Genomic DNA, 24,505 nt, shown 5'->3' with positions numbered 1-24,505 from the left:
AAAGGGAAAAAGAGAACTGAGTGACAGAGAACACGTTGCATGTAGGAAACTGATGGGAGCATTCTGAGAACCAGCATGCATTTATTGGCGCAAACATGAGGGAATCTGCAGATGCTGGAATTTCAAGCAACACACAAAAAAGTTGCTGGTGAATGCAGCAGGCCTGGCATCATTTATTGGGCTGAATGGCCTCTCTCCTTCCCTGTCATGTAAAACAAATATGAGGTAAGATTTGACATTTGAGATTAATATGCAGAGACTGAGGTTGGGAATAAAAGAACAAAAAGGGAAATTTTTGATGGAGTTGAATGCCACAGAGATTATATAACAAAAGGTAAACCAACAGATATGTCTATATGTTTGCACATATATTTGAAATCTCTATTGAAAAGGCCATTGTGGGATACATTTTAATCTTTTTCAGGAATGGGAGGAGGTACATTATTGCCATTAAACCTTTCCAGCTGTCTGCCTATTCATCTGTCTATCCCTGCCGTAAGTGAAAAATGAAACAAAGAGTGGCTCCATTTGTTTTATAATCAAAGTCCCTGGAGTACAAGTAAAGTTCCTTTTGAAGCCCTTCTTAATCTGACAGGAAATAATATAACAAAAGAATCAACTAATTCAAAAGTTGATAGAAACAACATATAAAAATGGATTTAGAAGTCAACATTTAAATTTATGTTTGGGAGCCTAGGTAATAAATGCCTTTCAGTTTTGAAATTTAATCTGGCCAACATATTTTTAAGTGGAAATTTCAATATAATCAGAAACTGATAAAACAAAGTTAAAAGAAATGTCTTCACAGATTCATGAACTCACAGAATAGTTTTTAATGCATTAGCTTTAAAGCTAAGCTTCTCAGATTTAGTTTTTAAAGACTTTAGTTTCAGTTACTTTCAGTAAAAATGAATTGTACATGAAGAAGTACTTTGTATTCAAAGTCATTGTTCTTTAGAGGAACACACGGTATTTAAAAATAATGACTGATCTATATAAAAATGGGATGGGATTTTAGATATCAGAATATTTACTTGTGTTTTGACAGCACCTGCGATGACCGATTCATTATTATTATGCATATACAGTATACCTAAATGTAGTCAGGGATGCTTGTCACATTTCATAACAGCAATAAAGTCCCTTGCTGTGCAAGCACTTTTCCTTAACCACATCAATAATAATTGCTAATGTTCTTAGAAATCTTTGGTACAGAAGTTGTTTTTCCTGCTGGGAACAACACATTGAAATGGTGATGTGTGTATGCCACAGTATATTTTAATGCAGCCACAACTATGGTCCAATGGGATTATTGATATAGGCCTTTGCTATTCATGTTCCACTATAATCGAGTTACCAGTGCAGCTGAAGGAAGTCACAGATAATAACATGGAGCAGGGTCACTGAGTAGACAGGTTGAGTGGGTGTGTGGTTGGAGATTCTGTTGGGATGGGAGGTACAGAGAGATGGTCTTGGGACCTTGAGAATTCGGTCAGAACACAGGAATGAATTTGTCTTCAGCTTCCAGCAGAGATGGTGGGAAGAGGATCCAGGTTCACAACTAGATGGTAGACAGAAGAGATTCTGCAGATGCTAGAAATAATCAGTAAGACACACAAAATGCTAGAGGAACTTAGCAAGTCAGGGCAGCATCTATGGAGAGAAATAAACAGTTAATATTTCAGTCTGACACCCTTTATCAGGACTGGAAATGAAGGGTGTGGAAGCCAAAATAAGAAAGTGTGGGAGGGAGGGGGAGTGAAACTGGCAAGTGATAGGTAAGATGAGGTGAATGGATGGGGGAGGAGGGATACAGGAAGAAGCTGGGAGCACAGATAAACCCACTGCTACATCAGTGAGACATGACATAGAGTGGGGGGACTGCCTTCAAAAAGCACTTTCACTTTGTCCACTGCTAAAGGCAGAATCTCCCAGTGGCTACCAATTCCAATTTTTCTTCCCACTCCCATACCAACATGTCTGCCCATGACCTCCTTTACTGCCATGATGAGGCCAAACTCAGGTTGAAGGAATAAGAACTCATACTTCACCTAGGTACCCTCCAACCTGATTTCATGACTATCAGGTTTTGGTAAATACTATCCTTTCTCCCCTTCTCTCTTTTTCCATTGCCCGGTCTGGTTACCTTCTTATACTTTCTCCTCAGAATCAGTTTTAATATGTCATGAAATTTGTTGCTTTGTAGCACCAGTATTATGTAATACATGATAAAAAACTACAAATTGAAGTATATATATATAAAACAAAAATAAAAAGTAAGCATATGGTGCTTCATCAATCGTGGGATTGAGTTTAGGAGCCGAGAGGTAATGTTACAGCTATATAGGACCCTGGTCAGACCCCACTTGGAGTACTGTGCTCAGTTCTGGTCACCTCACTATAAGAAGGATGTGGAAACCATAGAAAGGGTGCAGAGAAGATTTACGAGGATGTTGCCTGGATTGGGGAGCATGACTTATGAGAATAGGTTGAGTGAACTCGGCCTTTTCTCCTTGGAGCGATGGAGGATGAGAGGTGACTTGATAGAGGTGTGTAAGATGATGAGAGGCGTTGATCGTGTGGATAGTCAGAGGCTTTTTCCCAGGGTTGGAATGGCTAGCACTAGACGGCACAGTTTTAAGGTGCTTGAAAGTAGGTACAGAGGAGATGTCGGGGTAAGTTTTTAATGCACAGAGTGGTGAGTGTGTGGAATGGGCTGCTGGTGACAGTGGTAGAGGTGGATATGATAGGGTATTTAAGAGACTCCTGAACAGTTAATGGAGCTTAGAAAAATAGAGGGCTATGGGTAACCCTTGGTAATTTCTAAGGAAAGGACAATTTCAGCACAGCTTTCTGGGCCAAAGGGCCTGTATTGTGCTATAGGTTTTCTATCTTTCTATATTCCTAAAGGTTCATTGTCCATTTAGAAATCTGACGGTGGAGGGGAAGAAGCTGTTCCTAAAAAGTTGAGTGTGTGTCTTTAGGATCCTGTACATCCTCCTTCCAGGCATCATCTTGAGAAGACCTATCAACTCCCCCTGGCTTCCCTCCCCCTTCCCTCTATTCCATAGCCCACTATTTCTCCTTCAGCCCTTTCCCTCTTCTAGCTATCAGCCCACCCCCCCCCCAGCTTCTTACTTCATCCACCCTCTTCCACCTACCCAGCTAAACCTTACTTGGTTTTAAAGTTGTAAGACCGCTTAACCTATCACCTGCCATCTTGTCCTCCTTTCTCTCCCCCACCATGCCCCCACTTTCTTATTTTGGCCTGTGCCCCATAAAACCATAAGTTCACAAAACAGAGGAGCAGAATTAGTCTATTCTGCCATTCAATCATGGTTGAATTATTAGAACATAGAACATAGAAAACCTACAGCACACAATGCTGTGCTGAACATGTACTAACTTTAGAAATTACCTAGGGTTACCCATAGCCCTCTATTTTTCTAAGCTCATGTACCTATCCAGGAGTCTTTTAAAAGACCCTATTGTGTCTGTTTCCACCACTGTTGCTGGCAGCCCATTCCACACACTCACCGCTCTCTGCGTAATATACTTATCTCTAACATCTCCTCTGTACCTACTTCCAAGCAACTTAAGACTGTGCCTTTAAACTGAGACAGTATTAACTCTTTCAACACCATTTTCCTTTCTTCTCCCCATAACCTTCGGTGTCCTTACTAATTTATAAGAACATATCAACCTTTGCTTTAAATATACCCAATGCATCTACAGCCATCTGTGACAATGAATTCCACACATTCACTACCTTCTGGCTAAAGAAAATCCTCCTCATCTCTCAAACAAGAGAAAATCTGCAGATACGTGAAATCCAAACAACACACACAAAATGCTGGAGGAACTGGATGGAAAGGAGTATAGTTGACATCGTGGGCCAAGACCCTTCTCAGGAGTGGAGAAACATCGACTATACTCTTTTCCATAGATGTTGTCTGCCCTGCAGAGTTCCTCCAGCGTTTTGTGTGTGTTGCCTCCTCATCTCTGTTCTGAAGGGATTTTGGGCTGTGCCCTCTGGTTCTAGACTTCTCCACTATAGACTCCCCCACATCCTCTTCACAGCCACTCTATCTCGATCTTTTAATGTTTCATAGGTTTCAATAAGATCACCCCTCATTGTTCTGGATTCCAAAGCCATCAAACTCTCCTCATACCCTTTCATTCCCAACATCTTTCTTGTGAACCTCCTCTGGACCCTCTCCAGTTGCAGTACATATTTTCTTAGATAGGGTGGAAAATTGCTCAAGATACTCCATGTGGTCTGACCAATGCCGTATACAGTCTCAGCATTATATCCTTGCTTTTATATTCTAGCCCTCTTGAAATGTATGCTAACATTACATTTACCTTTCTCACCGCAGGCTCAACCTGGAAGTTAAACTTTAGGGAATCCTTCATGAGGATTTCCAAGACCCTTTGCACTTCCCAGTTTAGAAAATAGTGTCTGCCTTTATTCCTTCTACCAAAGTGCATGAGCATATACTTCCTTACTCCATATTCCATTTGAAATTTCTTGGCCCATTCCCCCAATCAGTCCAAGTCCTTCTTAAGACTCTTCTTCTCTGCCACCTGCCCCTCCATTTATCTTTGTATCATCCATAATCTTGACCACAAAGTCATCAAATCTGTCATCCGAATTGTGGATGTATAATGTGAAAAGAAATGGTCTCGATACTGACCCCTGTGGAACTCCACTAGTAACTGGCACCCAAACAGAATAGGCCCACTTTATTCTCACTCTTTGCTTCCTGCCAGTCAGCCAATCTTCTATCCATGTTAGTATATTTCCAATAATACCATGGGCTTTTATCTTGTTAATTAGCCTCATGTTGGCACATTGTTAAAGGCCTACTGAAAATCTAAGTAAAGAACATCCACTGACTCTCCTTTGTCTATTCTGGTCGTTACTTCCTCAAAGAATTCCAGAAGATTTGTCAGACAAGATTTCCTTTTGAGGAAACCATGCTGACTTTGATCAATTTTATTATATAGCTCCATGTATCCCGAACCCTCATCCTTAATAATGGACTCCAGTATTTTCCCAACCACTGGTCAGGCTAACTGGCCTATAACTTCCTATCTGCCTCCCTCTTTCTTAAAGAGTGGAGTGTCATTTGCAATTTTCCAGTCATCTAGATCTATTCCAAAATCTAGTGGTTCTTGGTCCATCTGGTCTAGGTGACTTATCTACCTTCAGATCTTTTAGTTTCCTAAGCACCTTCTCTTTAGTAGTAGCAACTACACTCACTTCTGGCTCCTGACATTCTCAAATTCCTGGCATACTGCTGGTGTCTTCCACAGTGAAGATTGATGTAAAATATTTATTGAGTTCAACTACCATTTCTTTGTCCCCCATTACTATCTCTCTAGTGTCATTTTCTAGAAGTCCAAATGCACTCTTATCTCTATTTTTTTTCTTATATATCTGAAAATTCTTTTGACATCCTCTTTTATGTTATTAGCTAGCTTACTTTCTTTTCTCTCCTATTAAGTGCAAAATTCAATTTAAATTTATTATCAAAGTACATATATGTTACCATATATTCCCTGAGATTCATTCTCTTGTGGACATTCATCATCATCATCATGGCTTGGCTTCGCGAACGAAGATTTAGGAAGGGGACTGCCCACATCTGATGTAGGCTCGCTGGTGGCTGACGAGGCCAATTCGGGAAAAGCAGGCCCGGCCACAGTGGCTGCAAGGGAAATTCTGTTCTGGGTTTGGTGCTGCTGTGTCACGGTTCTTCCTCCTTCTCCTTTTATCCTCATTGCCAGCCCTGCGTGCGTTCTCGAAGGAGGAGACAGACTGGTGAATGGTGTGTCACTAGGCCTCGCGATTGGAGACTAGATTAGACCACTGGCAATTGGCAATGTGACAGGCACCAAGGGATTTCTTCAGAGAGTCCTTGTACCTCTTCTTTGGTGCCCCTCTGTCATGGTGGCCAGTGGAGAGTTCACCATACAGCACAATCTGGGGCAGGCAATGATCCTCCATCCTGGAGACGTGCCCTGCCCAGCGCAGCTCCGTCTTCAACAGCATAGCCTCAATGCTGGTGACCTCTGCCTTTTCAAGGACTGCAGTAAATACAAAGAATCAATGAAAAATGCCACAGAACAAAGACAGCCAAACAGCCAATGTGCAAAAGACAACAAACTGTACAAATACAAAAAGAAAAAAGAACAAAATAATGATAATAAATAAGCAACACATTTTGAGAATGAGATGAGTTGTAGAGTCCTTGAAAGTGAGTCCAGGGTTGTGGAATCAGTTCAGTGTTGGGGTGAGTGAAGTTCAGTGAAGTTATTAAACTCATTTTTCATTTGGTAGCTGATTAATTTGGCAGATTGTAATTAGAGATGCAATGGATATTTGATTACATCGTATCATCTGTGGTTGATTAAAATTTGCATGCTCAATTAATCATTAAAAATTGTAGCTCCTCTAACTTTGCATTTCCAGTAGGTTGATTTTGGTGATGAGAGATTTGTCCTATGAAGAAAGATTGAATGGGGGAGAACCATCTTCTGTGAAGCTTAGAAGAATGGAAAGCATTGTCATTGAAACAGGTTTGACGCTAAAAGAAGGTGGGACTGTCATATTTGGAGTGATTGGGTCAATTAGACCGGCATTTGCCAGAGTTTAGTAGAATGTGAAAGGTTCTTACTGAAATATACAAAATTCGGATAGGGCTACACAGGCCAGATGTGGGAAAGATATTCCCTGGTTGCAGGTTTGGAGCTCTGTTGAGTGTCAGAAATCATAGTGTCAGGATCTGGGGTAAGATATTTAGGGCTGAGATCAGAAGACATTTGTCATACAGAGATTGGTGTTATTTCCATTTAATTCTCTACTATAGACAGTTGAGAAAGGCAAGTCACTGGAGATATTTAAGGAGTTACTGTAGGTAGGTTTATAGAACTATGGGGAGGGAGGAGGTATATGTTAGTGAATTGAAAAGATGAACGAGAATCTTACTGAACGGTGGCTCCAACTCAAAGGGCTGAATACCTACTCCTGCTGATGTTTATCTCTATATCTATGAGAGGGCTCACAGCAGTTATACTGAAAGGACATTTTCCCTGGCTGGTAAGTCTAGAATGGGGTCACAGTCTCAGTGAAAGCCTGATTATTTAAGACATGAAAGAAAACCGTTTACTCAGTGAATTGTGACCCTGTTCAAGAAGCCTGTAGATACACAATGGCTGAAATTAATACAAACGTTTGTAGATTTTTGAACTGTACTAACTGTCTAGTTCATGAGGGGATCAGATAGGAGAGCTGAATTGAAAGTTGAGATTCTTACTGAATGCCACAGCAGACTGGCAAAGCTGTATTTTCTTCCCCTGGGTCTACGTCCTGTGTTTTCAAATTGAGTCATATGGCATAGAAACAGGTATTTTGGCCCAAGTGGTCCATGCTGACCAAGATTCCTCTCAGAGCTAGTACCATTTGCCCACACTTGGACAATATGTCTCTAAGTCCTGTATCTTTTAAATGTTGCTAATGTAGCTGCTTCGACCACTTCCTCAGGTGGCTACAGTAATTCTGTACATTGTATTTTGTTGTATCTTAACTCAGCAATGGTGCCAACATATTATAGTTTCTCATTTTTGACAGCCAAGAAATAAAAAACTGAAAAAAAAATCAGTCTTACCTTTCCATTGTCTGACTCTGGTACATGAGTTTCCAAAAGACAAATGAAAGACGTCTCAAAAAAGATTGAAAAGAACAGATCTTTGCTGTATTCATTTGCTAGTAATTATACTTCTAAGGTCACTAATAGTGAGGCACTGATGTCAAAACTACAGATGAATGAAATTTAGCATGCTCGCCTGATAGCTGGAGTTGTAGTGGTTACAATTATTAGGCTTGGTGAAGAGTAGAGTGATAATTATAGATGTTGAAGCACCTTTTTCCTGTAATATGTGATTTCTAATATACAATAAAGTAACAGAGATCATTGTATGATACTATCTAAATTGGCTGTTTGTTGTAATTCTTAACAAGGTATTAGATAAAAAGCGAGATTTTGTACTTCCATCTACCTAATTTCAATCAACAACCATGTTTTTAGCCTTTGTTAAGTAAAGCTGCATTATGAAATTATATACTTGTGTTAAATAAGGTAGACAGACTGGGCATTTGATGATTGCTGATTCTTTGCATGTATGGAATCACTTACACTATGCCAGATGTTGCAATGTAACTGTTCAGTGACCAGAAGGGAGTGATTAATAGCATACTTTATAAATACATAAATACTTCCTATTTAACATTATTTTGAGTGGTGATGGCACAGATATCTTGATAGTGAGATCCAAATTGTTACTTCAGCCATTATTTTCAGTATAGTTACCTCCCAGTAGAAGTGATTAAGAAGAAACTGAATGCCCTCTGACCTTAAGTGAGATTCAGACTGCACCAGAGCAACTTTCTTCAACTCCCCATTGCTCTTTCCTAAACTCTCCCACCATGACTTCCAACATTGCTTGAATCCTTAGGAGCAATTTATTATAGTTTCTGCTGATCCCATCCTCTACACTGACCCACTCAGTGGCCGAACATTTCTTCCTTTCATACTGATGAATCTCAAGGTTGCATACATTACAATAAATGTACTTCAAACTTCAAACTTTTCTGTTTTGTTCCTAATGTTTTATCATGATGATAATTTTTATGGAAGACTGATCCTAGTACAACACCAGCATCCTGTTTCTATTTCCAGAGTAATAGAATAATTAGCTGCCTTGCACAAAGACAATTTTCACTGGTCTACATGTCTCCCCAGCCTGGCATGCCCTGATTTCATAATGTACACACTTGATTACACATACAGACATGGCCTTCCCTCTCTAGCTTATAATCTTCTCCAGTCTAAAGACTTGCAAAATGTCAGCTTCGACCTCTTGGGTACACCCTGTTTTAATCACATTGCATTGACCCTGCACCTACAGATCGAATGCTCGGAGCTCTGGAAATTCTCTTCTATAATTTTTCAGCCCCTTCATCATCCTCCCCTTCAAGAGAACAGAAATGCAAAAAAGTGACAGTTTGAAAGGAGGCTGCTCAGCTCATCAGGTCTGAACTAACATGGTGCAAAGGAGATCTAAATTGGCTAATTCTAATCCTCTGACCAGATTCCTGAATTTGTTTTTTGATCCTTCAAGTACATATCCAGTTTGATTTGAATGCCACACTTGTATCTCTCTTCGTTACGCCCTGTGGCAGTCTCCAGTCAGTGCAGCCGAGGAAACTGAGTTTTGAGCTACATTTGAGATTTTGGTCTTCAAACATTCTTTTGCTCCGTCAATGACAATGTGATTGCATTGAAGCAGTGATGAATTTTATCATTAATACTTGTCATTGTAGGGTGGTTCCTGATATATGGACTGTGGTCTACACTCTCCAGGGTCTCATACAGAAATTATAGGGCTGGTTTACCTTTCGATCATTTAGGAGAACGAGGAGGTGATAGGTAAGAGCTACAGGGAGGAAGTCACCCTTAAGCTGCAGGGGGCAGGTAGCTGGGTGATTGTCAGGAATGTGAAGGGGAATAGGCCAATAGTGTGGAGTGCAGCTGTGGGCGTACCCACCAATACTTTGGGTACTGTTGGGGCAGATGACCCACCAGGTGAAAGCCACAGTGACCAGGTCTCTGACACTGATTGGCTCTGCACTTCAGAAGGGAAGTGGGGAGAAGAGGAGAGCAATGGTGACGAGGGATTCAGCAGTTAGGGGGAGAGACAGGAGATTCGTGATTGTAAAAGGGAATCCTGGTTGGTATGTTCCCTCCCTTTTGTTGCCACAGAAGGGACAAGTCCACAGCATTCTTAAAGTGGATAGTGAGCAGCTAGATGTTGAGATACATATTGGTACCAATTATGTAGCTAAGGGAAGGGAGGAGTTCCTGGAGACAGAACGTAAGAATCTAGATAGCAAGCTGAAAAGCAGGACCTTAAGGCTAGTAATCTCTGGATCGCGGCCTGTGTCACATGCCATTGAGGGTAAGAATGAGAAGATATGGCAGTTGAAGGTATGGCTGAAGAATTGGTGCAGGGGGCAGGGTTTCAGATTTGTGCGTCATTGTGATCTCTTCTGGGGAAGGTATGACTGTACAAAAGGGTCGGGTTACACTTGAAATCAAGGGACACCTATAACCCTATGGGTAGGTTTACCAGGCCTGATGGGGAGGGTTTAAACTAGTTGGGCAGGGAGACGGGAACCGGAGTGATAGGTTAGAGGATAGAACAGTTAGTGTATAGCTAGATGCAGACTGTGAGGGAGGATAGGCATAATTGCAGTAAGTTGGAAGGGTGGAATTGCATCTATTTTAGTGTGAAATGTATCAGAAACAAAGGTCATAAACCAGAGCATAGATCAGTGCATGAGACTACAGAGTTGTGGACATTGTAGAGACTTGGTTGTCACATGGGCAGGAGTAGCTGCTGGATGCCTAAGGGTTTACATGTTCCTGAAAGGACAGAGGTGGAGGTAAAAGAGGTAGGGGACTGGCTTTGCTAATCAGGAACAGCTGTGGAAATGGAGAATGTCATGGAGGGATCATCAGAGTGCGTGGAATCAGGAAGAGAAAGGGTGCAATTACTCAATTGCGAATATTCTGTAGACTCAACAATAGCAACAGAGGCACCAAGGAGCAGATCAGGTGGCAGGTTTTCAAAAGTTGCAAATTTAACAGTGTTGTTGTCATGGGGGAGTTCAACTTCCCTAATATCGATTGGCATCTCTTTGGTGCAATATATTTGGATGGTGTAGAATTTGTTACTGTGTCCGGAAGGAATCCTGGCACAATATGTAGACAGTCCAAATGGAGGAGAGGCCATTCAGAATATTGCGCTAGGCAATAAACCTGGTTAGGTGACAGATATCTCCTTGGGTAAGCATTTTGTAAACAATGACTGCAACTCCCCAACCTTTAGCATAACCTTGGAGAGGAATATCAGCAGATGGCAGCAGTGAGTAATTGGGTGAAGGCAAATTATTATGCTTCTAGGTAGGAAATTGGGAGCAGTAATTGAGAACAAATGTTCTCGGGGAAACGCAGGACAAAAGTTTTTAAGCAGAACTTCCATGGGCTTCTGGTTAAGGTTTGCCCCATTAAGGCAGGGAAAGGATAGTAGGGAGAGAGAACCATGGTTAACAAGAGATGTGGAACATCTAGTCAAGAGGCTTAGGAAGCAAGGATTAGACAGGGCTCTAGAGAATTACAAGATAGTGAGGAAACAGTTAATAATAAACCAATCTTCCATCCGTGGACTCACTTTACACCGCACGCTGTCGGAGCAGTGCCGCCAGGATAATCAAGGACGTGACCCACCCAGCCAACACACTTTTCCTCTGTCTTCCCTCCGGGAGAAAGTTCAGCAGCTTGAAGACTCATAGGGCCAGATTTGGGAACAGCTTCTTTCCAACTGTGATAAGACTGCTGAACGGATCCTGACCCGGATCTGGACCGTACCCTCCAAATATCCGGACCTGCCTCTCGGTTTTTTTGCATTACCTTACTTCCCAATTCTCTATTTTCTATTTATGATTCATAATTTAAATTTTTAATATTTACTAATTTTAACTATTTTTAATATTTTTAATATTTAATATTTGTAATCCAGGGAGTGTGAAGCGCAGAATCAAATATCGCTGTGGATGATTGTACGTTCTAGTACCAACTGTTTGGCGACAATAAAGTATAAAGTAATAGAGTTAGGAGAGCTAGAAATAGAGTTGACAAGTAGGATTAAGGAAAACCCCAAGATGTTCTAAATGTATGTGAAGAATAGGAGGATAACTAAAGTGGGGATAGAACCGATCAGGAATAAAAGAGGAAATGTCTGCCTGGAATCGGAGGAGATAGGGGAGGTCATTAATCAATATTTTGCTTTATTAATGATAAACGTGAGGACACTTAGATAGGCTCATGGATGAAAGAAGAATGGAGGTCTAAGGAGGACGGAAGGGTTAGATTGATCGTAGAATAGGTTAAGGGGTTGACAAAACATCATGGACTGTAGTGCCTGTACTGTGCTACACAGTTCTCTGTTCTATGTTTACTTATGGAGAGTGATGCTGCCTATCAGAGGTGAGTTGTTGGAAGACATTTGTTCTTTCCATGTATGTTTAATACAAACACATACATGGATTGGACACATACCTCTAAATGGATGGCATCTATAGTTCAATTCAGGACCTCTTCTTTGACCACTATAGAGGCAATTGAAAAAATCCCCCCCCAATCTTATCCCCTTATGATTACTCTGAGTTCCTATAGGGATAGCGGAATTTCCCTGATATCACCCTCCATGACACATTCCTTCACTATATTGCTTTCTACTTGCTGGCAGCAGATAAAATACTCAGATCATGTAATGGCACTTCCATTGTTCCTAAATATATTCAAATAGATTTCACCTGGTATTGCTCTTAGAAAAAGTCTCCCTTAGCCCTTCATCAACGCAGCCAAACTCACACCTCCTCCTTGTTTCCCTAGCACCTTGTAAATGGGAATATTTACTAGAAAATCCTACCCTCCTCTCCCAGCTTTCTGTGTTTGCCAGTATATCACTGTCCCTCTGGGCTAAATGTGACTGTCATTTCCAACCTTCCTTTAATATGCTTTACATATTTATGCCTATGCTCTGTAAACCAATAAAATGATGTACTCTATCTCAGTCTTTCTAAAACTACACTATTTCTTTCCCCGGCGCTAGCTAATTTGTGTTTCTCTATTTCATTGCTATATTCTGGTATGCATCCTCTTGTCAAATTAATTTAAAAATGCTCCCCAAATCTCCACTTTCAATCAAATTTTTGATTACATGTCCTATCTAATGTGTGATTTGGTTTAAAATTTTGTTTGATGGTGTTCTGCTGAAACACCTTAGATACACCTTAGACAGTGTTACTGTATGAAATGTGCTGCATAAATCTATGTTGTTTGTAGTTAATGCCTTTTTATCCCTATGGTTATTATTGTTCTCTCTATCAGCAATATGGTAACAGGGATTTCTTTACTCCACTTCTGACGCAGGGAACCTATCTGATATAAGCCTATCTTTTCTGTTTTCAGACCTTGAATGAATGGCTCTATACTTTCAATTTTTATTTCAACAGTATCTGTATAATTTTTTCTTAATTCAATGGAAGTCATAGTGTTTGGAATCAGGAGACTTACCTAGGGGTATCAATAGTCTGGATCATAATTATCATCTCCTGTAGGTTTTGAACTGCTGGATCTTCCAAAAATCAGAGCACTGACATGCTTTTAAAGTTGAAAGGGATAGGGGGAGGTGTCATATATTTATATAATATAGCTCCATGCATCATTGAAATCTCAGCTAAAGTAAAAGCTCCCCGATGTCATGACAAATAAGTGCTGTAGGTTCTCAGGTCTCAATGGGAAGTTTGCTGAATATTCTCCAAGACTGACCTCAGGACACGCATGTCACAATCATGTTCCTCAACAGCCCTGATATATTTGCACCAGATCTATCGGCCACCTATGCAAGTGCTGAAATCCCTTGAAGTCCCTTGTTAATTTTGTTTTTGTTTCCTTAAATTAAATCCACTTCTCTCATACTTTCACAATGCAATAGTAGCACTGGGGCGTGTTTGACTCACAAGCTTTATTCCTGTTTTTATTATTTTAATGTGCAAAGAGCATGCACATGTCTGATAGGAGGGTTGGGGCCAGCATCTCAGGAGATCATAATTTACAACTTTCTTACAGTTCCTTCAAGAAAATACAGAACACATTGATCTTAACACCTTAGGAGCTCTTTTTTTTGTAAAAGCACTTTCATTTCATGCCTTAAGAACTATATGAATATGAATATCTTTTGAGATATCTTCAAAATGAAGGATACATGGCATCCTATTTCTGCACAGCAAGCTCACATATATCTGTTTAATTACTGGTGTAATTACCAGTGGTTAGTATTTGGATAGCAGTGAACATCACGCTAACTAAATGAGTGCTTTTCAAGATTTAACCTTTATTGGATGTGTCAATCATAACATGAGTTTATCTTATTTCAGTTAATTTGTTATATTCCCACAGTATAGCCTGACGCTGCATTGATACAATTTTACAAACCGATTCCCATCTCAATACTCATGCAACCTTCCTTTCAACTTCTCACTCATTGGGTTAGGCTGTAAATGTTATATAAAAAACATAGAAGTATAGAAAACCTACAGCACAATACAGGCCCTTCGGCCCACAAAGTTGTGCCAAACATGTCCCTACCTTAGAAATTACTAGGCTTACCTATCGCCCTCTATTTTTCTAAGCTCCATGTCCTATTCAAAAGTCTCTTAAAAGAACCTATCATATCTGCCTCCACCACTGTTGCCGGCAGCCCATTCCACACACTCACCACTCTCTGAGTAAAAAATTTACCCCTGACATCTCCTCTGTACCTACTCCCCAGCACCTTAAGCCTGTGTCCTCTTGTGGCAACCATTTCAGCCCTTGGAAAAAGCCTCTGACTATCCACATGATCAATGCCTCTCATCATCTTATACACCTCTATCAGGTCACCTCTCATCCTCCGTCGCTTCAAGGAGAAAAGGCCGAGTTCACTCAACCTATTCTCATAAGGCATGCTCCCCAATCTAGGCAACATCCTTGTAAATCTCCTCTGCACCCTTTCTATGGCTTCCACATCCTTCCTGTAGTGAACAAAATTATTTCTTCATATCATGACATCCCATGATTTTGTTACTTTCTGCGGGGAGTGTGGGGATGGGATATCAAGGAATTTGCTGGAAAGGCCAGAATTTGTTGCCTAAACTTCACTATCCTTAAGAAGGCTGTGCTGAACTGCCTTAATTAATTTCTGCAGTCCCAGTGGAGATACTCCCATAATGTTGTTAGATAGTGAATTCTAGGTCCCTAACCCTGGCCCTTGGTGGCAGATTTTGAAGGGGCTGTGTGTGAGCAGCTGCTCTGTCTGTGGTACACGTTAAACATTTAGCCAGGTGGCTAGGGTGCTGGTCAGGTGAGTGACGTTGTTCTGAATGGTGTGGAGCCTCTTGTTGTTGCTAATCTGCACTCATTAAAGCAACTGGCCAGAGACTCATTCCACCGAGATGCAACACAGAAGTCATTCCTGCCTGTGGCTATCAAACTTTACAACTCCTCACTTGGAGGGTCAGACACCTTAAGCCAATAGTCTGTTCCTGGACTTATTTCCATCTGGCATAATTTACATATTATTATTTAATTATTTATGGTTTTATATTGCTATATTTATACTCTATTCTTGGTTGGTGCAACTGTATCAAAACCCTATTTCCCTCGGGATCAATAAAGTATGTTTATCTATCTATCTATCTATTGCATCTTGCTCCAATACTTGTGCCTTTTAGGCAGCGGAGAGGCTTTGGTGTGTGATTAGATGTCACAGGAAACCCAACCCCTGACCTGTTCCTATAGCTAGAGTATTAATTGTTGACAAAACAAGAGAAAATCTGCAGATGCTGGAAATCCAAGCAACACATACGAAATGCTGGAGGAAGTCAGCAGGCCAGCCGGCATCTAGGAAAACTCAGTCCTGCCGAAGGATTTCGGCACGAAACATTGTCTGTACTCTTTTCTAAGACACTGCCTGGCCTGCTGAGTTCTTCCAGCATTTTGTATTAATTGTTGCTTGTCCAAATGAATTTCTGATTAATGGTGTTAATCTCCTAACAATGCACCTCACTCCTCTCCAAGGTATTGATGTTGGGGACATGGGGATGGTAATATCATCGAACGTCAAGGGCAGGTAGTTAAGCTCCTTTTTATAGGAAGTGGTCAATCTCTGTTACTTCTGTCACGTGGCTATAACTTGGCACCGCACTTGAGCGTTAACAAATTTTTGTCCCCTGCAGGCATTGACAGCTTCACCTGCTGTGGAGTTGCGAATTGATTTTACCATTGTACATTCCTCAGCAGGCATCTGTTCTTCTGGAAGGAAGGTTATTGATGAAACAGATGTCCTTGAGCTAGGATGACATCCACAACCATCTTGTTTGTGCATTGGTGTGTTTTCTTCTTGAATGCCATTGATTTCAGGCATCACACACAAGATGCTGCAGGAACTCAGCAGGCCAGAGAGCATTGTTGGAACAAAGTACAGTTGACCTTTCGGGCTGAGACCCTTCAGCAGGACTGGAGGAAAAAAGATGAGGAGTAGAGTTAAAAAGTGGGGGGAGGGGAGGGAGAAACACAAGGTGATAGGTGAAACTGGGAGGGAGGGGGTGAAATTCACAGTGAATGGCGGTGCTGGCTCAAAGGGCCGAATGTCCTACTCCTGCACCTATTGTCTATTGGAATAAAGAGCTGGGAAGTTGATTGGTGAAAGAGATACAGGGCTGGAGAAGGAGGATTCTAACAGAAGAAGACAGAAGGCCATGGAAGAAAGAAAACGAGGGAGGAGCTCCAGAGGGAGGCAATGGGCAGGCAAGGTAAGGGATAAGGTGAGAGAGGGAAAAGGGGATGGAGAATAGTGAAGGGGGCGCATTTCTGGAAGTCTGAGAAATCGATGTTCATGGCATCAGGTTGGAGGCTACCCAAATGGAATATAAGGTATTGTTCCTCCAACCTGAGTGTGGCCTCATCATGACAGTAGAGATCGCCATGGATAGACATATCGGAATGGGAATGGGAAGTGGAATTAAAATGAGTAGCCACTGAGAGATCCTCTTTTTCTGGCGGACGGAGTGTAGGTGCTCGACGAAGCGACCTCCCAATCTACGCTGGGTCTCACTGATATACAAGAGGCCACACCAGGAGCACTGGACAGAGTATATAACCCCAACAAACTCACAGTTGAAGTGTCGCCTCCCCTGGCAGGACTGTTTAGGGCCCTGAATGGTAGTGAGGGAGGAAGTGTAGGGGCAGGTATAGCACTTGTTCCACTCGTAAGAATAAGTGCCAGGAGGGAGATCGGTGGGGAGAGACAAATAGACAAGGGAGTCGCATAGGAAGCAATCCCTGCAGAAAGCAGAAGGTGGGGGTGGGGGGGCGGAGGGAAAGGTGTGCTTGGTAGTGGGATCCCGCTCTAGTTGACGAAAGACATGGAGAATTACGTGCTGGGCTCGGAGGCTGGTGGGCTGGTAGGTGAGGACAAGAGGAACCATATCCCTGGTAGGGTGACAGGAGAATGGGGTGAGAGCAGACGTGCATGAAATAGAAGAGATTCCGTTGAAGGCAGTTTTGATGGTGGAGACCTCATCCTGAGAGCAGATACAATAGGGAAGGAGGAATTGAGAGAAGGGGATGGCATTTTCACAAGTAGCAGGGTGGGAAGAGGTATAGTCCAGGTCACTGTGAGAGTCTATGGGTTCATGATAGACATCAGTAGATAAGTTGTCTCCAGAGACAGAAACAGAGAGATTGAGAAAGGGGAGGGAGTTGTCTGAAATGGACCAGGTGAATTTAAGGGCAGAATGGAAGTTGGAGGCAAAGTGGATGAAGTCGACGAGTTCTGTAAGGGTGCAGGAACCAGCACCAATGCAGTAGTCGATGTAGCATCGGAAAAGTGGGGGACGGCTACCATTGTAGGTTTGGAACATAGACTTCCACATAGCTGACAGAAAGGCAGTCATAGCTGGGACTTTAGTGAGTGTCTATGGCTACATCTTTTGTCTGAGGTTTCAGTTTAATTAGGGCACCATTATTCTAATTTTGTCAAATGCTGTTTTAATTTTGAGGACAGTCAGTTTAACTTATCCCTGAAATTCAGGTCTTTGATTCAATATTGGACCAAGACTGATGAGCTGTGGTATCAAGTGATCCTGGAAATCTCAAAATGTGTATTAGTGAATAGGCTACTAACGAATAAATCCCACTTGATAGAACTGTTGCTGATAACTTTCATCACTTATCAGCTTCTTCCTCTTCACGTGCCTTTGTGCATTACATGCTTGGGCGATCATGGCTCTCCACTTCGAATGATCCCTCACCGTGTCCATGATATCTCGCACACTTAGATCTTATTAGTTCTTTCACAGTGTCCACATATTTTTTTCTTTGCCTTCCGAGGCAAACGGCCTTGTAATGTAAGGCATTCTATTTCTCCCTTTCTGATGACATGGCCTAGGAATTCCTCTCATTTAATGTTCTCATTAAAGATCTTTTTGTATGGGCACGTTGGAGTACTGTCTCATTAGTTACCCTATCTCTATATGATATTTTCAGCATTCTTCTAAGAAACCACATTTCTGTTGCTTCCAAGTTTCTTTGGATTTCTGGTGTTATAGTCCATGTTTCGGAAGCATACAGCAAGAGTGACCAGATGTAACATTTTAGTAGCCTAAGCCTTGTTGTCATAGAAATGTGTCTGTTGGTAAAAATGGATTTCATTTTTTGGAAGTTGGTTTTATCAGCTTATTGGGTGGTAATTGGATGAGATGTGTTCTGCTGTTTGTAAAAGGGAGAAAACTAAGGTAATTTCCACATTGTCAGGGAGATGCCAATATTGTATTTAAACTACTTGGTTAAAGACATGAACTAGTTGTAGAGTACAGGTCATGGTAATACAGTGAAGAAATCGTACGGACTCAGAGCATTGCTGCGTCCAATATGGCACATCTCCCACATCTCGGATTTTAGCTGATATGAATCCAGTTGTCTGAAGACTGACTTTTGTGGTGACGAGGAGCTCAGTAGGTAGCTAAGGAGGATCATATACTGGGTAATTCTGATTAATATCTACTGTCATTTCTGCATGAGGTTTATTTTAAATAAGAGGGTGGGGAGAATTTTTGGGTGATTTAAAAAAACCTTTAAGTAAACATTACCAGGCACCTTTGAAATCATGTACATAGAGCTTAGCAATGCCAGAATGTTAACAGCAGGCTTGTATTGACCACTGCAGAAAATGCCTCAGCTTGTAATCCAATGAACTGTCATCTCTCAGTTGGAATATTGTGATAGAATCTGGAACAGTAAGTCTGTAGTCCTTTGATGCCAAGAATACTTATTTAGAGCTGCCAGATTGTTCGTAAAATGTCCCTGTCTCAAGCATTAGACTCAATGTTATTGCCTCCTCAAATTTTATAAATCTTGCTGTTGGATCAGCATGCAGTGTACATCTGCTGATGAAAAATGAGGTGACCACTACTACTTATTTTACCTGACAACTTTCAGCTTTCTGTAATGCATGGGCACAGCATGAGATAAGGTGATGATTGCGTATTAGCATCAATGTTTTGGCACAATGCTTTACCAACCTCTCTTATTTTTCCAGACATTATAAAATTGCTTTGTATGCAGCATGTAAGTCGTAGAATGTTGGATGATTTTATTTAAAATCATTGTTAAGGATTTTCCATTGCAGCAATTCTGTAATAGAAATGAAATTGAGACATTTGACGCAAAAGTGAAGTACTGCAGGACCTGAAAATCTGAAATATATCACATTATTACAGTAGTTGTGGGAATTGATAGACTGGGCAAACTAAATTTGCTGTAATAGTCTAAAGAATGGTTTCATGGAGACTAAAAAGAAGCAACTGCCAGTATTTCAGAAAGGAGGTAGAAAGAAAACAGATCTATTGATCTGATGTCACTAGAATCTTGCGAATTTAATATTTCAGCAATATTTGGGTAATATGGCAAATACATTGATTAAGTATTCTTTGTTGCTTAAATAATTAATTACTGGTTATGCATAAAAGTACATCAATGATAAATGTCATTACACAATCATGTCATACATGCATACCCTGCTACAGTAAAACAAACGTACACGTTCTCTCGCTCTCCTCATCTTTTCCTTTCGATTAATAGTGGAAGTGAGTGAGTTTTAAAGATGAACCCCAAATGACTGCCCACCTGTTGAAGTGCATTGAAAGGTCAATTTATAAAAGGGTAATATGTTTATTTCTTTGCAAGGGGAAAAGGAAAATGGTTGAGTATAAAAAGTGCACAGCACTTTTTTTCTTTCTTATGAAGAGGATAATGTCAATAAGTTAAAAAGGGCAGAAAGCAGACTAATTCAAGAGTTTATTAACAGTGAGCAAAGGGAGATAATAAACATAATTTTAGAAAAGAGCAGAAATGGCTGGCTACATTGGAAATATAGACACAATTGATTGCACAGCAAATAACTGGATTTTGTACACTGTGCAAACTTAGCAGCATTTGGAAGCAAATGAGCTAGCCAATGAGAAGCTTTGCTGAGTACATTGCGTGGAAGAGCATACAAAGTGCTTAGAATTTTGACAGCTCCAACCAAATCAGCCATAATTAGTTTTGCTGATATTGCAAAAATGATGCAGGAACATCTGAAACTGAAACCACTGATAATTGCAGATCATTTAAGTTCTCAGAAGCAGAATCAAAAACAATTCAATTTTGAACCAAAATCAATTTAGGGCAGAGCTACCATGGCACTTAACAGCAACTCCTTTAAGATCATCTGTGGAAGCAATTTAATTTCTACCTTTGATATCTCTCTTTTTCCTTTTCAGGGTGGACGGGGTCCTGTTGAAGACCCTGATTTGGAGTTACATTCAAACCGGTTCTTTGCAGTGGTGGGACCCACTCCCGGGGGCACATGACCGGCCGAATTTTGAATTCACAAGGATGCAGCATCGGAAATTGCTGATAGGCTGTTGAGGGCTCTGTACTTGGTGAATCATGCACTCTCTCTCTTTCTCATTGGTGGGGCAGAGTTTGTTGCTGATTCTTGAGTCAAAGAACTTGGAAAAAAGCACTGTGGCCTACTTTATCACGGCAAATCAGCGAGTTGCTTTGTTATGTCTCCCCTCCCACGGTGAAAGGGGGACACCTCTATGTCCTTTTATTGGAGAGGGAGAGAGCCTGTGGTATGTTGAATTGTCAGGTGGATGATTAGTTTTTGTTGTATGGCAGATAATGGTTTCTCTTAGGGGCTTTGCTATTGCTTGCTTGGTGGGTGGAGGGTGCTCATGCTTTTTTTTTGCTGAAGAAAATGGGGGAAGGGGAAGGTGCTTTGCTGATGCTTATGCTTAGGAGGGGTAGAGTGGGGGGCCTTTGGGTTCTAACGTCTTTACTGTCACTCATTCATTGGGGCAGTTCTTCTTTTGTGGATGTCTGTGAAGAACGAGAATTTCAGGATGTACATTGTATTCACTTCTCTGATATTAAATGGAACTATTGAAAAGTCAGGGGAGTCCATTTCAGCATATCTGACTGAATTGAAAAGGTTGTCTGAGCATTGTCAGTTGAGTGATAGGCTTAATAACGCACAGAGAGATCATGTAGTTTGTGGAAGCCTATAAGAAAACATTTAAATTGGGCTCCTAACAGAAGCACAACTCACATTTAAAAGAGCAGTTGATATTGCTGTATCAATGGAAACCACAACTGAGCTGCAATCATGAATGAAAGAGAGCATGAACAAAATTGCAAAGTCTAAAAAGAAACCAGGATGGACAATCACATTTTGTTACCATTGTGACAGGGGCGTAAATATACCAGACCAATGAAGATGAACCCTTGAACACTACCTTACTTTTTAAATGTATATTATTTCTATTTTTTTTGCATGATTTTAAATCTATTCATTATACTATCTTTAATAAAGTAGCCAGTGAGCTAGACTGCATGGAGGCCGAAGGACTTCTTACCAACACTAGTGGTTCTAGTTTTCAAGAAGAATGGGTCTGTCAGGATCTGTGATGATTTTGTGATTTTAAGATCAGCATTGACATTACCGAAGGTAGATCAATACCATCTGTTTAGGATAGAGTACATCTTTGCAAACCTTTCTGGGGGAGAACACTTCACCAAAGTCAACTTCGCTGAAGCCTACCTACAGTTGGAGATGGAAGAAGAGTCCAAAATGTTTCTCACCATAAAAACTTACAAAAGGTTTTATCACTATAATAGGCTTATTTTTGGAGTAGCATCTACACCTGCACTCTGGCAGAGAGCTATGGACCAGGTGCTACAAGGCTGCTCTGGCACTCAGTGTTACCTGGATGATATCATTGTTACTGGTAAGGATGAATAGGAACATCTACAAAATCTCAAGACAGTGCTAAAAAGATTAGAAGATTATGGGCTCAGGGCACTACATAAGGAGTATGAATTCCTTAAACGAGGCATCACTTACTGTGGTTACACAATTGACGCACAAGTATTAAAAATGTGTGTATGCAGTGGTGGATGCCTCCAGGCCAAATGATGTGCTACAGTTGCAGTCCCTTTTAGGAATTGTCAATTACTATAATAGGTTCCTACCAAATCAGGCTACTATGCACTATCCTTTGAAATCATTACTACAGATCAGGAGGAAATAGCTTTGGAAAAAGCTATGTGAGGCGAGTGTTCGAAAGTTAAAGTAAATAGAGATTCACTTTTGATTGTACTATCCATACTGATCCAAGATCCTCTGTCGCAGGCTAACTTTTGTTTTGGCTTTACAGTGTGCAAGTTCCATTTCAAAAGCTCACTAAAGATATTGGGCAACTTTATAATTATGTTTTATAAACATCTGGTTGATATTGATTGCATTTCTGTGACCATCTGTACATCGTATTGGAGAGTTGAACTGCCTTGAACCAACAGACTATGTGGGAACAGCACATAGAAAAGAAATGCAATGTCCCACACTAAGCTCTTACATCAATAAAGCATTTTATTATTTTAAGTTATTGGCTTTCCTCCAGTATCTTGGAGAGAGACTTTGACATGAGGTGTTAGAAATGCTGATCAATTAAATTATAAAACTTAGACTCTGTGCCTGAAAATTAAGATAATACATGGATGGAAACTGGAAAAGTGAATTGTGTGATTAAACTAAGATCCTACATGACAAATAAATAGACAGATGAGGGAAGTAATCTCTCTATAGAGAGGGGAGGAAGCTCTGCAGTATTTACTGAATTGGTTGTCCATGATAGTTGAGATCAAACAAAAGTAAAAAGGAACTTCTTGGCCATACATATAGAGAATTGCAGCAAATGATAAAGCCCTTAAAAGGATTCCTGGAGAATGTGTTATATTTGTGACAAGGACACAGCAACCTGCCTAGAAAATGAAAAGGCCAGGGTAGGTTCTGGTAAGTTTTTTGTTCAGATTGTCTAGCGTAGAGAGAATGCCAGGCAGGATGTTGGAATGCTCCTCTTGCAGGATGTGGGAAGTCAGGGAGCCCTCCGGTGTCCCTGACAACGACACTTGCAAGAAGTGCATCCAGCTGCAGCTCCTAACAAACCGTGTTAGGGAACTGGAGCAGGAGCTGGATGACCTGCGGATCATTCGGGAGAATGAGGAGATTATAGATCGTAGCTACAGGGAGGTAGTTACGCCAAAGGAGCAGAGGACAGGAAATTGGGTCACTGTCGGGCGAGGGAAGAGGAAAGGGCAGGCAGAGCTGAGGCCATTCCCCTCAGCAACAAGTATACCACATTGGATACTGTTGGGGGAGATGACTTACCTGGGACTAGCTGCAGTAGCCGGATCTCTGGCACTGAGTCTGGCTCTGCAGTGCAGAAGGGAGGGGGGAAAAGAGGAGAGCAGTAGTGATAGGGGACTCGATAGTTAGAGGTGCAGACAGGAGGTTCTGTGGTCGTGACAGAGAATCCAGGATGGTTTGTTGCCTCCCAGGTGCCAGGGTCGAGGATGTCTCTGATCGATTGCATGACATTCTGAAGTGGGAGGGTGATCAGCCAGATGTCGTGGTGCACATAGGCACCAATGACGTAGCAAGGAAGAGTGAGGAGGTCCTGGACAGTGAGTATAGAGAGCTTGGTTGGAAGTTGAAAAGCAGGACCTCGAGGGTGGTAATCTCAGGATTGCTACCTGTGCTACGTGCCAGTGAGGGTAGGAATAGGATGCTCTGGAGGAGGAACAAGTGGCTGAGGAACTGGTGTAGGGGGCAGGGTTTCAGATTTCAGGATCATTGGGACCTCTTCTGGGGCAGGTGGGACCTGTACAAGAGAGATGGGTTACACTTGAACCACAGGGGGACCAATATCCTTTCAGGGAGGTTTGTTAGTGCTATTGGGGAGGCTTTAATCTAGATTTGCAGGGGGATGGGAACCAGAGTGCCAGAGCTGACAGTGTGGCTGAGGTGAAAATAAATGATATTGAAAGTTTAAGCAAATCCGCTGATAGAAAGGTTGTGAGTGGTGGTAAAAATCTTCTGAGGTGTATATATTTCAATGCTAGGAGTATTGCAGGGAAGGCAGATGAGTTGAGGGCGTGGATTGACACATGGAATTATGATGTTGTAGCATTTAGTGAAACTTGGCTACAGGAGGGGCAGGACTGGCAGCTTAATATTCCAGGGTTCCGATGTTTCAGATGTGATCGAGGCAGAGGAATGAAAGGTGGGGGAGTAGCATTGCTTGTTAGGGAAAATATTACAGCAGTGCTCAGGCAGGACAGATTAGAGGGCTTGTCTACTGAGTCCTTATGGGTGGAGATGAGAAACAGGAAAGGTATGGCCACATTAGTGGGATTGTATTACAGACCACCCAATAGTCAACGAGACT

The 24,505-nt window shown here is 41.4% G+C and overlaps 1 long non-coding RNA gene across 1 annotated transcript in view; it reads right to left on the bottom strand.

Annotated features, from left to right (window-relative positions):
* Positions 1-24,505, bottom strand: part of LOC134343410 (uncharacterized) — a 157,355-nt gene that overhangs the window by 1,609 nt on the left and 131,241 nt on the right. Inside the window, exon 3 of the long non-coding RNA XR_010017221.1 lies at positions 5,556-6,093. This is a non-coding gene — a long non-coding RNA (uncharacterized LOC134343410). The remainder of the gene's footprint in view (positions 1-5,555; positions 6,094-24,505) is intronic.

This window comes from Mobula hypostoma, chromosome 3, assembly GCF_963921235.1.
Source record: "Mobula hypostoma chromosome 3, sMobHyp1.1, whole genome shotgun sequence".
Taxonomy (NCBI): domain Eukaryota; kingdom Metazoa; phylum Chordata; class Chondrichthyes; order Myliobatiformes; family Myliobatidae; genus Mobula; species Mobula hypostoma.
This window is presented reverse-complemented; position numbering and strand designations above follow the sequence as displayed.